Source organism: Eretmochelys imbricata, chromosome 1 (assembly GCF_965152235.1).
Source record: "Eretmochelys imbricata isolate rEreImb1 chromosome 1, rEreImb1.hap1, whole genome shotgun sequence".
NCBI lineage: Eukaryota > Metazoa > Chordata > Testudines > Cheloniidae > Eretmochelys > Eretmochelys imbricata.
The window spans coordinates 124,705,717-124,723,786 of NC_135572.1; the positions used below are offsets into that span (position 1 = coordinate 124,705,717).

General features: G+C 41.2%; 1 protein-coding gene across 3 annotated transcripts in view; it reads left to right on the top strand.

The window, feature by feature from the left end:
* Window positions 1–6,407: 6,407 nt before the first annotated feature.
* JADE3 (jade family PHD finger 3) overlaps window positions 6,408–18,070 on the top strand; it is an 83,710-nt gene continuing 72,047 nt past the window's right edge. The window contains exon 1 of one of the 3 annotated variants that reach the window (XM_077815038.1): window positions 6,408–6,549. The gene's annotated coding sequence lies outside the window, so the exon portion shown is untranslated. The remainder of the gene's footprint in view (window positions 6,550–18,070) is intronic. The other 2 variants (XM_077815029.1, XM_077815048.1) reach the window with 2 other exon arrangements.

Consider the following 18,070-nt stretch of genomic DNA (forward strand, 5'->3'; position numbering starts at 1 on the left):
CATCTTAATGGCGCTGAATATATGCCCCTGCCGACCCAGCCCCTCCTCAGTTCCTTCTTACCGCCAGTGGTGGCTCTGCTGGAGCACTCCCAGTCCCAGTGCTAGGAGGATGGGTGGCATGGCATGGCCCCGGGGGTGCACCCTGGCCCCCAGCCTGCCTGCCCCAGCCTGTGGCACAAAGGCAGGATGGAGCCTGGGGGTGGAGTATGGGCAGGGGGATGTCAGGCTGTTTGGGAAGGCAGAGCCTTCCCGTGCCTACGATACCCACTGCCCATGCTGAACAGCATCCTCATGCTTCACTACTTATAATGCAAATAATGTTTTAGTAGTCCTTGCTAATAAACAGGAACAAAATTATTCTTTGAGATATTTAAGACTATTAGCTCTGAATATTTGGATATGTATTTTACTTGTCTTAAATGTTTCCATGTTTGTAAGTACTTAGGTTTCATTAATGTAGCTTTCTTTTTCATGCATGCATCTTCACTGTAATGGTAGTCACAACCTTAAGTCTTTAAACTGGGGAAGGTCCAACTTTTAGTATGGGTTGTTGACGGGATTTTATAAAGCTTGCAGGTGAGATTGGTGTGAATTTTTTAAGAAACACCAGAATGCCACAGATGCATATTTCATAGAGTGTGCATGTTTCAGATGCATATTTTAAAAGTTCTTAAGCTCCAATGATACTTTGCTACCAGGCAGTTTTCCCCACTAACTGTTCCCTTTATCCCTAAACTACTGTGCCATTCTTGCTCCTCCTAATTATTGAGCAGGCTTTCCAAGTCTACAAGAATTACTGTGAAATTTAGGAGGTCAGCAGCAACAGGAAACCCAGTGCACACCTTAAATTACACATTTTGTCTGTGTCCAATATGACTAAACATTCATCTTGGGGGATTAACAAAAAGATAAACAAAAAAAGTGCTAATCAGACTTTGCATTGTATCCTGGAGCTCTATGAGCACAAGTTCTGATAGTCCACCAAAGGTAGTAAATTCTGGAGTGGGGACTTGCTGTGTGCTGACCGAAGAGTTTTATTGCTAAGAAATTGTAAAAAGTATCTCATCTGATTTCTACTACCATAATGATGTAGAAGTCAAGAGACAATTTGATAAAAGACTGAGAGATATTTAACTTCTTCCAGAAGGAGTGTCAAATTTGATGCAAAACAATATACACAAGTACAATTGAAATAAGTGGGAATTCTGTGCAAGGGGTGTTTAAGACTGGGCTTGAGGTCTGTATTTCATAGAAATATAGGGCTGGAAGGGACCTCAAGAGGTCATCTCGTCCATTCCCCTGCACTGAGGCAGGAATAAGTATACTTAGACATCCCTGTCAGGTGTTTGTCTAACCTGTTCTACAGTGATGGGGAGTTCACAGCCTCCCTAAGTAACCTGTGTCAGTGCTTAAGGATCCTTAAAGATTTTTCCTAATATCTAACCTAAATCTCCCTTGCCACAAACTAAGACAATTACTTCTTGTCCTTGGTGTCCTCTTCTTCCTTGGTGGATGTGGAGAACAATCGATCATCATCTTCTTTATAACATATTTTAAGTATTTGAAGGCTTTCCTCAGTTATCTTTTTGCAAGTTTTTTTTAACCTTTCCTCATAGGGCAGATTTTTTAAAATTCTTTTTGTTGCTCATCTCTAATTTGTCCACATCTTTCAGTGTGGTGCCCAAAGCTGGATATAGTATTCCATCTGAGGCTTCACCAGTGCCACATAGAGCATAACAGTTACCTCCCGTTTCTTACATATGACACTTCTGTTAATATACCTCAGAACGACACTTCCCTTTTTTGCAATAGCATCATACAGTTGACTCATATTCCATTTGTGATTCACTATAACCCCCAGATTATTTTCTGCAATCCTACTGCCCAGTCAGTTATTCCACATTTTTAGCTGTGCATTTGATTTTTCCCTAAGTGTAGTACTTTGTACTTGTCTTTATTGAATTGCATCTTGTTGATTTTACACCAATTCTCCAATTTATTAAGATCACTTTGAATTCTAATCCTGTCCTCCAAAGTGCTTGCAACCATTCCCAGCTTGATGACATCAGCAAATGTTATAAGCACACTCTCCTCTGCATTGTCCAAGTCATTAATGAAAATACTGAATAGTGCCAAACTCTGGAGGTATCCCTGCAGGACCCTACTTGATGTGTCCTCCCAGTATGCCAGAAAATCATGCACTAATAATTACTGAGTTTGCGTTAAGGTTCCACCAACTGCATCAACTCTTACCAGTGAATGAAGAATTTTGGCAGTGTTCAGAATTGGAATTAATGCTCTTGAAGTAAGGGGGTATGTTGAGCTTTGGCATAATATTTATGAATTTCTGTTCTCAGTTCAGGTGACTGATCCTGTGACATTTGTACCTCACAGGTGCCTGATCACCTGTGACACAGACTGTAGAGTTGGTAGAAAATGTCCCCCTGCTTCCCAAAATTGTTCACTGAAATACTTTCAGGCTTCCAGATTATACATCCTTTCCCCAGTTCCATTCATGCTAAACTCTGAATGACCTTATTTCTCAGATGTTAAATATTATTTTAATGTTACCTTGTTATTGGTTTAATATACTGTGTGGAGCCTAATCTATACAGCTGAATAATTACTCATTTCAGACCTAGTATGGTATACCTATATACATTTTATCCTGCCCATCTCTTTTCTGTTTTCAGTTTCCAGAGTGTTCTTCCCTAGGGATGATTTTCAGTGTTTGTGCTATATTTTATTGGCATGTTAACATCTGGGCCTGCAAATTCCTCATGTTCTCTAGATGTTTGGAGCATCTATAGTTCATCCTGTCAGCCTAAAACTTGGAAACTGCTTTGACATCTCTGAAAAGAACAACACAATATCTGCTTTACATTTGTTTATCTTGTTGTATTTCCTAGGAACAGACTGAGAATGTTATTGTAATTCTTTCTTCCATAGTATAGATTGTATATATAGGACCAGATTATGAAATCCTGGCTCACACTGGAAAGCAGTTATTGAACTGTGTAGTCCCATTGACTTTGTGTCCTCATATTTCCCATGTCAATTGTCTCCTGTGGCCTCAGCCTGCTATGCTGTATATACAACAAAGTTCACTGAAAATTTATCATAGAAATGTTTGTTTTTAAAATGTGAATTAGTATTATTTGTCACATTCATCCTCTGGAAAGACTGGCTCCAGGGGTGGTGGAACAATTTGTATAGTGGGGGTGCTGAGAGCCATTGAACCACACTGTAAACCCTGTATATAATGGAAACCACTTCAAGCCAGGAGGTGCAGCAGCACCCCCAGTTCCAGCACCTATGACTGGCTCTCTAAATACTATAAATCCAACTATGTGGGCCTGAAAAATGATCGGAATTAGCATGTCCATATTTAACTGACATAATGTGATTTTTAAGGTCTAATACCTGAGGAACCAACTGGGGCTAAAATCCCTTATATTGTCCCCTAAAGCTAATTCTATCCGTTAAGCCTCTAGATCTTGAACCCTAAACTTGTCACTAGTCTAGCAATAAATATTGCCCATCCTGATCCCCAGGCCATTGTAATTTGCTGTAGGAAATTCTGCAAGTGATGGGACAGAAGGAAAAAATGTTCTTGGCATTTTATTCAAAGTTGTTGGTGTCTAAAGAGGTATGACATGCTAGCATTTGTTTTGGGAAACATACAATAATGGACAGAATACAGAATGAGGTGATCATTGATACATGAAAAAAATGACCACATAGTTATCATCACCATTTTAATGTGGTTTCTGTCTAATCAAATCTTTTATTAAAAATATATCCTTTGCTATACAAAAGTTAAGTAAAGGTTCTGTTTTGCCATCCCTCTTGTTCATGTGTACATAAAGTCCTTGTGGAAGATTGTGAGACTTTCTGGGGTGCAGTCATGCTCTTCATCCCCTTCTCATTCTATCTATATTATACAGCTTCACTATCTTCCTAGTGGCTAGCCGAGAGAAAGGATGGTCTAGCACAGCATTTCTCAAACTGGGGTCCGTGGGCCCCGCTGATCAACTCCTCCCCCTCCCTCCCAGCATCTCCTGCATGCTGAGGAACAGCTGTGCAGCAGCGTGCACAAGGTGCTGGGAGCAAGAGGGCGTGGAATCATGTCCAGGGCAACTGGCCATGCTGATCAACTCCTCTCTCACCCTCCCAGTGCCTGCTGCATGCTGTGGAACGGCTGTTCAGTGGTGTGCCGGAGGCGCTGGGAGGGAGGGGAAGGAGCAGGGATGGGGCATGCTTGGGGGAGAGGATGGAAAGAGGCAGGGAAGAGGAGGGGCAAGGGTGGAGCAGGGCCAGGAAGAGGTGGCAGGGAGCCTTGGGGGAAGGGGTGGAGTGGGGGCAGGGCCTGGGGCTGATTGGGGGTATTTGGAGGTCTGTAAAAAATTTTAAATCAAAATGGGGGTCCTGGGGTTGCTAAAGTTTGAAAACCACTGCTAGCATTTAGTGTTCTAGCCTAGCACATGGGAGACTGAGATTCAGTTCCCTGCTCTGCTACAGACTTCCTGCATGACCTTGGGTGAACTTAGCCTCCCATCCCTACCTCACAGGATGGTGTGAGGATATATCCATTAGGGACTGTGAAGTACTCACACACTATGGGTGATGGAAGCTACATAAGTACCTAAGATAGACAGGTTTGGAGGCAAATAAAACACACCTATGACATAACTGATACTTGGCATAAGGAATTATCCGTGGTGGACTCTGCACTTATTATTGAAGGTATTTTGTTGATCTTTTGCCCCAAACATTTGCTATCTGATGGCCTAGTGGAGCCATCACTGCTCTTTGATTCTCAGTTAACAGTGGTGACCCATAGCAATTTTTACCATCCTTTGTTTCAATTGCATATTTTACTGTAATGTTTCTCAGAGCAATGGATGAGGGCTTTTAATTTGAAGTAGGTCAAAATAGGTAAAACCTAAAGCTGGTCACTGGCCAGGCTTTACATGTGGCTATCCATTGCTTTTTTGTCACTTAAAAGACCAATCTATACTTTGATACAGGTGCAGCGTGCAGCTGTCTATTTTGAAAGTATGGTGGGCTGGAGATTGTAAATTTAGGCCCTAATCTTGCACTTTTATCAGTAACTGTACAAGTAGCCCCATTTACTCATTTGCATAAAGTTATTCCCGTATCTATCTGCAAGATCAGCACCTTAGAGTGTAAATTCTTTGAGACAGATATTGTGTCTTATTCTAAGCTGGAATTTATCACATGGAAATGTAACTAATAATATGTACTTAAAATCAGACCAACTCTCTGAACTTGTTTCCTATTAATTTCTGGGTTCAATTCAGAGTGCTGACTCTTATTCTTAAAGTTCTGAAGTTTCAGGGGCCCACTTATGAAAAGCACCCCTTACCTTACATCCATTGAGGTAGGTGAAATCAGATTGAGATCCCCCCCCACTTTTTTTTTTTAAGATAAAATGTGCCAGTGTGGTGGTTTGATGGTCTGCGAAAGTTCAGGGCATGATGTAATTCTCATTTGTTTTGGTTAGTTTTATTTGAATTGGGTTTGTTTTCTGTTTTGTTCAGGTTTTGGGTGTCAACGAGGGCATCCTGTATTTTGCACAAAGGTCTATTGAGGCATGCTTCTTTCAGACAGGGCAGTGGCAGCCATAGTGGCATGCCACCACTTGGTAAAGATGGCAAATATCATTCATACATGCCAAGTACTGAGAATTAAAGTGCTCTGAGATGGCACTAGTTAAAAACAACCACTTTCTGACGTGGCAAAGCTACGCTCCCACAAACGCTTCCACATGAGAGTAACCCCATGAAGTTCAGGGGGATGTTATGCGCTTCAGTGGGTGCCGGAGCAGGGCCCAGGTGCCCAAGGACGGTTAAAAGCAGCCCAGCAGCGGCTTTCTGCAGGCCCGAGGCTGGCAGGCCCCAGCCCGACTCGCGCCTCTCGCCGGGCTGGGCGGTGTGTGTCCGCCGGGCCTGAGCCAGCCCCCGCCGCTGCTGCGGCTTCCCCTTCGGCCACCTGCTCCCTTGCTCAAGGGCGGCCCTTGTGCGCTCTCGCTGGGGCGGGGGATGGAGCCGAGCAGCCTCCGCCCTTGTGGCACAGCCCAGCAGCCGAGGGTGGGAGGCGCCGAGGGGGCACCCTCCGTCCCCCGGGTGGCTTTTAGGACCCGATCCCCCCCACGGGCCGGGGCCAAGGGGCGGCGAGGGGGCCCGGGCGCGCCGGGGAGGGAGGCCGCTCTGCGCAGCGGCGGCGGCGGGACGCGCCGGCCGGGCCGGGAAGGGGCGGGGCCTGGCGCCGCGGCGGCCCTGGTACAATAGGGCTCCTGTGTGCGGCCTCCCCCGCCGCCGTCTGCCAGAGCCAGCGCCAGCAGCGAGCCGCGGGGCCGGCATGAGCGGGGCGGCCGGGGCCTAGGCGCGGGCGCACGGCCGGGGAGGGCGGCGGCAGCAGCGGAGACGCCCCGGCCGGGGAGGGCGATGAGCGGCGGGGAGCGGCCCTGAGCGCCGGGGAGCCGCTGCGGCCGCACACGCCGGGGGACGCTGGCGCGGCCAGAAGGTGAGCGGGGCCCTGCGGGCGGGAGCCTCGTGGAGGCGGCGCGGGGCGTTTGGCGCCAGGGCCGCGGGGGCCGCGCGGCTCCCTCTCCCGGCGGGGCCCGGGGCAGCAGCGGGGCTCGTCTCCCCAGGCGGCTCCGGGGCACTGGCCCCGGCCCGGGACCTCCGGCAGCACTTGGGGCGCCAGCGACCGGGGTGAAAGCTGCCGCGCCTGGTGGCGGCGGCGGCGGCGGAGACGCAGCATCGGGGTGGGTGGGTCGGTCGGTGGGAGCCGGATACTGTGGGGTGAGCCCGGGGCTGGGGGTGACTCGCTTGGCAGCTCCTCGCAGATCTTTTCTCTCCCTTTCGGCCCCCACGTGTGTCGACAAAGGGGCAGTAACAAGTGCACGAGCTGCGAGCGTCCTTTTGGTCGCTCCCGGCCCCTCTCTCTCTCTCTGCCTCTCGGCTCCCGCATTGTGTGCGGAATTAAGGCTCTCCCAGGCAGGGGTGCTGCTACTTTAGGCCTTGTCAGTTCAAGAAAGTTGCACCAGTTTAAGTAGCATTGTGATCTTTTAAAACTGATTTTAGTTAAACCCGTGCAAAACCCTGTGGGGACGCAGTTATTTCGGTTAGAGTGGCTTATTTTGATGTAGATTAAATTGATTAGTGGGTGTAAGAAATAAATACTTACCCTCCCTCCCAGCAAGAAAATGTAATTTTGTAGATGAGCCCCTTGTGCTAATCAAGCTGAAAGCAAAGGTGACTTGGGGATGGGCTCACCGGGTCAGTATGCACTTATTTATTTTTTTTTATTATGCTCTCTTGGCACTTAAACTATAAATACTGTGGTAATGCCAAAAGACCTGATCAGGGCCTTGTTCCGCTATGCTCTGCGCATATGCCTAATAAGAGAAGTCCATGCTGAAATGTTCTTTGTTCACTGCAGATAGATGTGAAGACTTGTTAGTTTCTGCACGAGTCTGCTTAATCATGAAAGAGTGCATTTGGGTGTGGTGGGAGGTTAGCCTAGTATGCAAAATAAGTATTGCCTTTGGAATAAATGAGGACATATTCTGCCCCGAGGAATGAAGTCAGACTGAAAAGTATGTAGCTTATGTGGAAGAGTTGTCTTAATGGCTTCCTAGTATTTCTCACTTGATGAGTGCAGGTAAATCAGATTTTTCATGAATCTGAAATACTTGATCTTTTAGCTTTAAAAAGTTCTTATTAGATAGTAGTTTAATAGCTAAAATAATACATCCTTGCATTAACTTTACATGTAAACAGTGTTAAAAGTGATCATAGCATAGTGCGACACAGGTAAGTAGTATCATTACTTTACAATGGAGAATCCAACAGAGTGCCAAATGTCACGTTTTTTGCCTGCATCTGTAACTTTCACTCCATGCATCTGAAGAAGTGGGTTTTTTACCCACGAAAGCTTATGTCCAAATAAATCTGTTAGTCTTTAAGGTGCCACCATTGTTTTTGTGGATACAGACTAACACGGCTACCCCTCTGATAAATGTCACATTACCGCTGGAATTGGAAATTGGAAGTTTCTATTGCTGCCGTTCCAGAAAACACCTTTCAGTACCCTTCATATTGTATTTAGTTAATGTTGTCATGCTCTTTGAGACATGCCTGCCTTATTTTACACTTGCAGAGCTCCCAACACAATGAGTAGGTGTTACTGTAATACAAATAATAAATGCTTACAGATCAATTATATTGTATGACAAGCCATGGAAGAGGGTTAAAATTATTGTGGTGCAGCTAGAGATATTTAATCTTCCATTTTCTTATTATTTAAATATGCACTTCCTTTAAAACTTAATTTCTGTGAATCAAACATTTGTGGTGTTGTGAAAAAGGTTAACTATACATGATTCAGAACTTGGGGTGAAAGCATCTTTCTAGGTGATCGTGAGCTTTAAATTTAGTCAAATGATACTTTGGACTAAACAATTTAAGATCTAGGGTGTGGTTTTTTTGTTTTTGTTTTTGTTTTTTTTTTAAATCTGCATTTATCCTGCTTTCCATTTATTGATATACGTGGGGGAAGGGAGACAACTGTTTTGGTTGACAGTCCTATAATTGAAAAGACACCCATCCAGTTGAAAATGTCATTCCCATATGAAAATTTTGTATCTACTATTGCTATAAGTAACACCTAATGTTGTTATAACTGGCAGAGATTAGAGAGCTGTTCTTTTTAGTTTTTCTTCATGCATTTGACAACAGTTTGTGTATGACAAGATTCACTGTTTTGTTGATCAGTTGCACTTCTTACATCATGTGAGTGACACACCTATGATACCCTGTTTTGGGGGGAGCTCAATTGCATCTACTATTCCCGAACAATACATGAGGATATTTTCAGTTTCAGCTCTGATTAAGCTAAAATGCTGGGGGGCCTGGGCATGTGCACAGAGAAGAACGGGAAGATCTGAGCATGCTCTTAGGACTGCCCGGAAGACCATTAAAAAATTATGAACTGGAAATCACAAAACTCTCTTTTTTTAAAGTAAGTGATATTGAAAGGCTGTTCTAGTAGAAAAATGAGTTTTCAAGTGAGTTGATTTAAAAAAAATCATTTCACAGTAGGGTGTGCTATAAAATGATTTGGGTCTTTTTTTGTGTGAACTTCTGACTTCCAGTCAGACTAGACATGACATGCCTTATATTTTTAAAGCTTAAGGAAAGCAGGGGGAACCAAACTTTTGCTGAGGTGGGAAAATCTTTTTCCGTTTTTGTGTGGACTATAAATCACCAAAAAAGCTATAACCTTTCTTCTCCCCCTTTGTTTTTTTAGGTCACCTTTACAAAAACTGCTTCCTTAAGATTGTGAGAAATCTGAGCAGCTGTTTTCCTTGTTTTCTTTCTAGAGTGAGCGAGTAAGATAACAGGTACCTGAAGCAAAGATTTGCAAAGGAGATGACACATGAACGCCTGTAGTGGTGTCAAAACTTATTGCCAGATCAATTAAAATCAGTAGAATCTTTTGTGAGTATAAGTGTCAGCTTCAGGGGACCCCTGGGCAGGATTGGGGTTAAACCCTCTTTCCCTTTCTACCTGTTGCTTGTGAACTCACTCAGACAGAGAAACCAGAAAGTTTGTGTCTCATTTCTTGGCATCTCCGAGTTTGTCATCCTTGTTGTTGTAATAAGGTAAAATTTAAATTATAAACTTTTTACTAGGCTATATGTTTTTTATCTTAAGTCTTGCCATTTTAAAAAATAGCAGTTTACCTGTAACTTACTCTAAACTTTTTCAAAACATAGCTGCTGTTCTTTATTGCTGAACTTCTACTCTTGTGGAGAATGTTGAGTGCATTTTGCTCTTAGCAGTTCTTTAAAATATTTATGGTTGTGGCTTCAATGGGAGAGATTGAGACCTGCTCCCAAATACCCCATAGTCCAGTGGTTAGGGCACTATTCTGGGAGGTAGATAACCCAAATTCAAGACCCAGCTCTGCATCAGGCACAGTGGGGATTGAACCCTGGTCTCCCAAGTTCTTGGTGGGTACTCTAACCATTGTGCTAAAGGTTTCTGGGAATGAAGGGGTGGCACGACCGCCACTTCTTGCATCTGTTTTATAGGTTTAGGGGCGCTCAGAACTTGTCTCGTGAATTCAGCCGCAAGGCAAAATAGGTGTGGAATGCCTTGTTTGAGAATCCCACTGGGGCGTAGGTGGATGTGATTTAGGCGCCAAGTTGGTGGGCAATGTCATGACTGAGCTGGATTTGCACATGGCCAGCTGTCAAAATGTAGGCACTGTAGGGGCTTTACTGGTGCGGACTTTAGGTTTCTACACGGTTAGGAAGCAGCAGAGCAATCATTTTTTGTGAATGTCATTGATGCCTAAGTTCCCCTTGTAAGTTCTATCCTTAGTGCCTATATTATAAAAGGGATACAGTCAACTTGAAATCGAGTCAATTTAAAAAATGAGTTAAAAGTAGTTTGAGATCCTATTACTGCCCCTGAGGCCCCTACCATTAGCTTTGGTTTTACATTTGCATTTTCCTATAAGTTAAATCCCTTGTTGGCATGATAGCAGCCATGTGGTTATGAGACCTAATTTTAATGTGTTCTGTTGATTTAAAAGAATAATAAATATGAGATCTAAAACAAGATGTCTGTTTAAAACTCACAGTATTTCTGTAGGTAAGATATCTAAACTATATCTAAAGAATCTTTGAAAACTTCATGCCCACGGGATCGTGCTGTCTGGAGGCTTGGGTTCTAGTCCCACCTATACAGTTAACTCATTGTATATGACTTGCTGAAGGGTACAACTTTTCTTTATATCTCTAGGATACAGATAATAGTTCTTACTCCCTTCTGTAGAACACATTTAGTGATCTTTGGATGAAAACTGGTACAGGTCAAACAAAAATAACAAACAGTGTATCTCTTCTACACTCTTGTTTGAAGGTAAGTTATTTGCCTGGGGCCTAGACAAGTGACTTTGTGGGGCTCTGAATTAAGCTGGTTTGTTACATGCGTGTGCCTGTGTATAATCAGATGTTAGTTTGCTACTTAAAACAAAGAAACTTTGTTTAAAATATCATATATGTTTATGAAGGATACTTTAAAGAGCCGGTTAGGGCAGGTTGGTAAGTTCTTACTATGCATCTATCTTAAATTATGAAGATGTCCTTACCAAGTCTATAGCTAAATGTGCATTGCATCTTAAAGTGGGATTTTAGTCACTCTGCTGCTGACCAAAGCAAATGGTGATCATAGCCAAATTTACCACTTACTCTTGTGGTAAAGATTTAGGTTTCTGGACAGTTATAGGTGAATAATTTCAATACTTTTGGAATTTTTAAAGAGAAGAATGACTCCATTCTAGAATTTTATGTTTGGTGTATCTCTTTGATGTCTCAAGTTTAAAATAGTTTTTGTTTTAGTGTTTGAAACATAATGAAGTTGGAGTTGTAAACAAAATTTTGAGCGTACGCTGTTTAAAACTTGGAAACTACCAAGTTAATAGCATCCCTCATCAGGGATGTTTCTGTTTATGTAATGAAAGCTAACAGATGACTGTTTTTTTTCAAAAGCTGATGTATAACATTTTGCACTCAGAACTGACAGAATATAGGTCTGTGGAGAATGCATGAGGCAAGAATGAGGCTTCTTGAGGTTAACGGGAGCTGTGGGGTACTTGTCGCTCTTGAAAATTGGGTAATTTATTTGGCTGCATAAATATAGATTTAACAGCGCCACTTTAGGCTCCTGTTTTAAAAATCTTGGTCCAAGAATATGTAGCCACCTAAATGCAACTGATCACTTAACGTTATTCTAAAATAACCTTGCTCTTTGTGCTGTCTCCTGGGTACAGCTGCAGATGTGAAATACAACACCCCCCCTCCCCATCAATATGTTGTTAATATTGTTCTGTATTGTCCTTTTGAGATTAACTGTAAGATAACATCTTGCAGGAGGGCTTAAGTGTGTAATGTCACAGCCAGGTATTGACTTCTATGGAGAGAAGTCGAACCTCAGGATTGCATTTTTTCACCCCTGTATGTCTGTAATTACTAACCAATCCCCTCTTTTTTTTTTTTGAGCTGTTCACTTTTTCATATTTCACTGAATTTCAAATCTCCCCTCTCTTCTGAGAAGTTGAGCTTACAGTATTACAGAGATCTACATTTCAGTTAGTAGGAGACTAACAGTTTTGGTATTGGAACGGCATTGGGACACATTATCTTAGACGTGCTGAATGCTTGAGCCTTTGTAGAGCTTTCCTACAAGTTATTGTTTAATATAGACAATGGAGGAGAACTTGGACTATTCACATGGCTGTGAAGCTTGAACTGGCAGCAAGTTGGCCTGTTTGTAGTATTTGCAGAAGGTAGGGTGATAAATTAATGGTAGTGCAATTTTTTACAAATTGCTCCCAGATTAGATACTGCTGTGTGTGTGTCACAGCTTGTTAAACTTTGTTTGAAAACTTTAGGGTTGTTTTCATTCTCTAAGTACATTGTTTGTCTTCTTAACACTGTATTACTGAGGTCTGCTTGTTTGTCAAACTGGAGACTGAACATTGCATATGCCATTGCAAATGCCTCCTTATGCTTTAATCCTAACGGCAAGGAGAGACTCAAAATACGGCTCATACATGCACTCCTGGCTGCTAAAACTGTTAATGCTTGATACATAATTTGTATTTTATTCTTCTGTCTCAGAGAGAGGGATTGGTGTATAACTATACAAATATAACTAAAGGCTATAACAGAAGCATTGGTTATAAGTAACTAATTGAGTATTAATTATGAATTTAACTCTTTCTTTGTTTAGCAAGTTCACAAACTAATTTTGTTGTTTTGGAATATGTTAGCTATTTGTAAGTATTCAACAAATTTCAAGGAAGAATCTTAGATGTATGGGTTGTTCATGAAATGTTCAGTTCCTTGTTGTTTGTAGTAAGTGTTTGGTCATGTGGTATTGTTTCATCTCCCTGACTGAGTGATGGAAACTTTTGAAACATGAAAATAATGAATACAGTGTCTCTGTTACAAACTTCCAGACTAATAATGCTTTGTTCAAAAATTAGGGGGATTGACTGAATAGATCTCTCTCACAGATCATAATGAACTGAATTTAGGGCTTTCATTCATGAAAATATTCACAAGTTAACTTTTAAATGATTTGACAGGTTTCAAATGTAAATGGGGTAATGTAAATTGTAAGCAATTTATTGTTCCAGTACACCAAATATTTGATGTACACACCACCTAGCGTATATTGCAAAATAAATGGCAATATTTTCTCGTGCCTCTCTTTCCCCCCATCCTCCCACCATTGTTTCACACCAGTTCTTTCCAGATTTCAAATGACAACATACAAAAGTGATGATGAACCAGAAAGGCGTATACTCCTGATAAGGAAAAGCATTACCAGTCTTTGGTGGGATCATTTGTGACTTTTATTCTCCTTTAACAGCCTGTTTCTTATTTTTCTTTTTAATATCATTCTAGCATTAATTTACCTTTGATACCGTAATATCAAAATAAGTCCACTTGGAATCAATCACACATTATGGTGACTTAGTATGGAGAAATCCCATCCAGATTTGGGCCTGATCACAAAAGAAAAGTTTCCTGGGCATGTGCTTTCCGCTTCAGCAGAATGTAAATTTCATTTTGTGGCTCCTTAGGAGAGCACTAAGGAACAACAGAGGCAGGCACAGGACCTATTCATTGAGGAGGCGGCTCCAAGATGGAAGATGAAAAAAGAGTTGAGCATAGATCTTCTACATCTGCAGCACCAAGGAGGGGAGAAACACAGAGAGGCTCCTTTCCCTCAAATGACTGAATGGAGTGAAGTAATGAAAACAAATGATAATGCTAAAAGGAAATGTAAACATTGATAAATAACCAGATAGGTGAAATTTGTGGTCATCTCAAGAGCAGAGCTAGTCACAATGCAGGATTACTGGATTGTGGGAAATTGTGGGTTTGAAATTTTGGTTTTGTTCCAGTCAAAATGAATCCAATATTTTTAAGCCCTGTGAACTGGAAATCCTGGGTGGGGTGGGGGAGGGGGAGAGGATGGGTTTCCCCCTGGAACATGGAGTTTCCAAAACAAATCTGCTCCTTGGACCCTGACCACTTGCTTGAAATTGTCAGTTTTACTCAGCAGCTGCCAGGGCTTTCAGGCTCTGGGAAATCAGTCAGAGAAAATTTTTTTTAACCATCTATGCTCAAGAAGTGCAGAAAATCAGTTTTTCTGGATTCTTAGAGAGCAAATGTGCCACTGAATTAAAATTTCACTGTTGGACAGGAAGAGCAGAACACTGGAGCTTGAACCGTCAAATGAGACTTTTGATGGCTTGGTCAGCATTGCTATTATGCTGTCATAATTTAAGCCACTGTTTTGGACATTCCAGCAGCTCTTCGACATCCAGCTTTGTTCAAAAGCAGTCTGTTTCTCTCTCAAATAAATGGCAAAGATCAAACTGGTGATTATCATTTAAAAGACGGATACTTGAATTTGATAATGAAGTTGCAATCTTAACTTATGCTAACATCATAATCACCTTTAGTGTAGCATGAAATGAGCATTGTAAAGAGGCAAGTGAAGCACCTTGCCCTGCATGTACTACATTAGACAAATTTGAACTCTGTTTCACATCTAAATATGGTAAAAGTGAATCAAATTGAAAGAAGAACTGAAAAAACCAACAGTGATATTAATACTAAATGGTTGGAAAAACGTGAGTGATCTAATAATGGCTACAAGCATACATTCACGGAGTAGATGCATTCTTGCTTAATGCTGTTGATTCTTGTATGTGGGGAAAAAATGGCAGAATATTGTGTCCAAATTGCTGAAGATACTTTTCTTTACAATTTTTGGTTGGCCTTTTTCCATCTACTTGGGCAACAAAAATAAAATGAAAGATGAGAATTTCTTTGAAGTCATCCTAAAATTCTGACATATGGGTGTTCAGCGTGCTTACTTAAACCTTATAAAGAAGTAGACATAGTAACTCTAAAACACAATGCAAATGATTTTTTTAAATTTCCAGTACTTTCATTAATGAAACACCTGATTGGTGTCTTAAAAAGGCTTTAAAGTAGCTTCCCAGTGATATTTTGTCAAAGTCTCTGGGAAATTCTCTATTTTCATCCAGCTAAAATAAGTGTATTGAAATTTGCCCCGAGCATGAGAGAGACTTGAATCAAAATACAGCATTTTACACAACAAGGCTGTCTAGAGACACTGAATTTACAATGGCAGTTGAAAGAGGTTTCCAAGGGATTAGATGGATGGATGTTGATGATGCTACTCTTGCATTCTCAGTGGAAATCTGGCTTCGATCTAATTAAACAGAAATGGGCCACACACAGATAAAATAAAACTATTCAGAGAAACTATGGAATATTTGTGTTTAGCCAATATGATTTACCAAATATAAAGCTCATGGGTTGAGCCAGCACAGGAGGAAGAGGTAAAAACATAATTTGTGGACCTAATCCTTAGTTTATGCCTTTTTCCTATAGAGTTTACAACTGAATATCCATATTTCTAACCTAAATCTGGTTTGTGAATAAGGTAGTGTCAGATTGTGGCCAAAAAATGGCAGAAAACTATGGAAGTCAGATCATGGAAAACAGGATGGCTGAGTTCTGAAGTTTTTTAAAAGGCTGCCAACAGAGCATCAACCAGACTGCCTGGGCATCTAACTGCTTTTGAAGGTACTATTTCACCGCCTTAAAAAGTGATTAAATTATCATTACAATTTTCTCATCTCTTTCCAAGGCTTGCTGCATTCTTGAACTGAGATGGGAGTGGGGGGAATAGGATAAATCAAATGTCAAAGGTATTTAAAAACAGCTTGAACGTGTTGTCTTTTATGTCCTATTTACCTTTCCAACCCTGCATTTGATGCTTACGGTTCTTCCATTTGGTGTTTTTTACCTTCTAACATCTTGATGCTGATTTTCCAGATCATTTTATAATGATCCCAGAAAGTCACCTCTTCTTCCCCCTCCCCCCCCTTTTTTGGCACTGCCAAACAATTTGCTCAGGGACCGTGTAAATCATCTGGGTCTGATTTATCTTTACTGCAAAGCTATACTCCAGCAAGTTCGTTCTTCCAGGTTTTGTTCGTAATAAGCCTGCAAACATTCCAGCACCTGTCAGCTCTTTTTTGGATGGACTTAATGGAAATGCTTTAGGTCAGGTAGAAGATTGTCAGTTAGTGGTATAATTTCCTGGCAGACATTTATGTGGGGTATATGGTACCATCTACTGAAAGTTGCTGTTCGTGTTAGCATGCATGGAAATCATATAAAAGACAAGGTGGTGAGGCAATCTTTATTGGACCAACTTCTGTTGGTGGGAGAGAAGAAACGTTCTCACTGACTGTGCTGTATTTTTTTTTTTTGAGAACGCACTTCAGATGATAAATATAAAAGATGTAGAGCATAATTCTGCTTCCATATAAGTAGGTGGTTACTCTGTTTTGCTTTTCAATTGTCACAAACTTGTGTGTGTACACATTTATATATACATCTGTATAGTTGTAATTAACCTTCCTACTAGATCATTCTGTCATACTCTTTTTTACTAATTTTTGATTGGCATTTACAGCTGTGTGTGGCTTTGAGTGATTTCCTGTAACAGCAAAACCAGAATTAGTAAAATAAAAACTCAAAGGGACCATATCAACTTGAGGTCTAGTTAATTTCCAAATTGTTTAAAATCAGCTTCAGATACTATACTTCTTCCCAGATGCCTTTTTATTAGGTTTTGTGGTTTTTAATTTTTCTATTTTGTAAAATGTTTTCTTGCTCTTTGGAAGAACTGTACAAAAGGAGAAAATGGTATAAGCTAAATTGGTTTTAGAAGAACTTGTACAGCCTCAAGTCTGTCTAAGGGTTTGGACTGATGTAGCTAAATCAACTTAGTTACACTGGTGTACATTTTTTAATATAGAAATGGCTTTACTCTCAGCCTATCCTGCTGTGACTGGGATGTGAAAGTCAAACTGGCTTCTGTATCAGGCATTGTCATCAGTAATAAGTTTCTTCAGGTCTAACTGTGCCCTAAGGGGGTATCTGGGCCACCTTATTATACTCATATAATGCTGTCAATGACACCTGTGCAACCTCTTTTTTTTTTCCTTTAATTGGTTAGCATAGATGTAACTGATCAGAATTTTGAATTTAGCTATGGTGATAGTTCACTAGAGAGCAGAATTCAGCTCTGTTTCTTACATTGCTGTTGGCTTTGCAGGGCTATCAAGAGCAGAACAGTGAGAGCTAATTTTTGTCACTAAAATAAGTGGGTACAATACCACAATACCCAGTGAATAGATATCTTAACGTGCTTTTTTATGTACCGTGATCACTTTTCAGAATAAATCTTCACTTTTAATGTCATCTGTTTTTTTTGAATGCCAAGTTTTCAGATATCAGTGAGCTCTGGTTTATAATAGCATGGAAGATATGGTACAAAGCTTCTCTCTTGTAATTTCAATGGGTGTACAATTTCTCTTGAACATGGCTCTTACAGTAAACATAAATGACCTCTTAATTGTTATGTTAGTGCTGTTTCTTGCTTTTTGAGGGGAGACATTATGTACTTTAGTTCTCAGAGTTGATGCTACTATCTCCTGTGTTGAGGTAGGGTATGACTTGTGTGTTCAATTACATTTCTACTTTAATCCTTGCTGAACTCCAGTGGAAACTGTGCTTGCTTTAAGATGTTTGCTTTATGTCAGTCTCTCAAAACTGTTCTCGTAACTTTTTTAAGCTAATGGAGGGAGACCATGAAGACCTTGAAGTTTTTAGACTGTTACTGAAAGTCATAATTTTATTCTTCATAATACTCCTTCCTACTAGAGTTGACCTCTATAAACAAAGGCTTTTATATCCTAACTCGATCTTAAGTCTTTGCCTGGGATACAGCAAAGCTAAGCACATCTCAAAAAGCAAACTCACTGGTATCTTTAGATTTCTGCTAGGTGCTAGCGATGTCATTAGATTGCCTTTGCAAAAATCTTGAACCCCTTGAAGTCAGTAGCA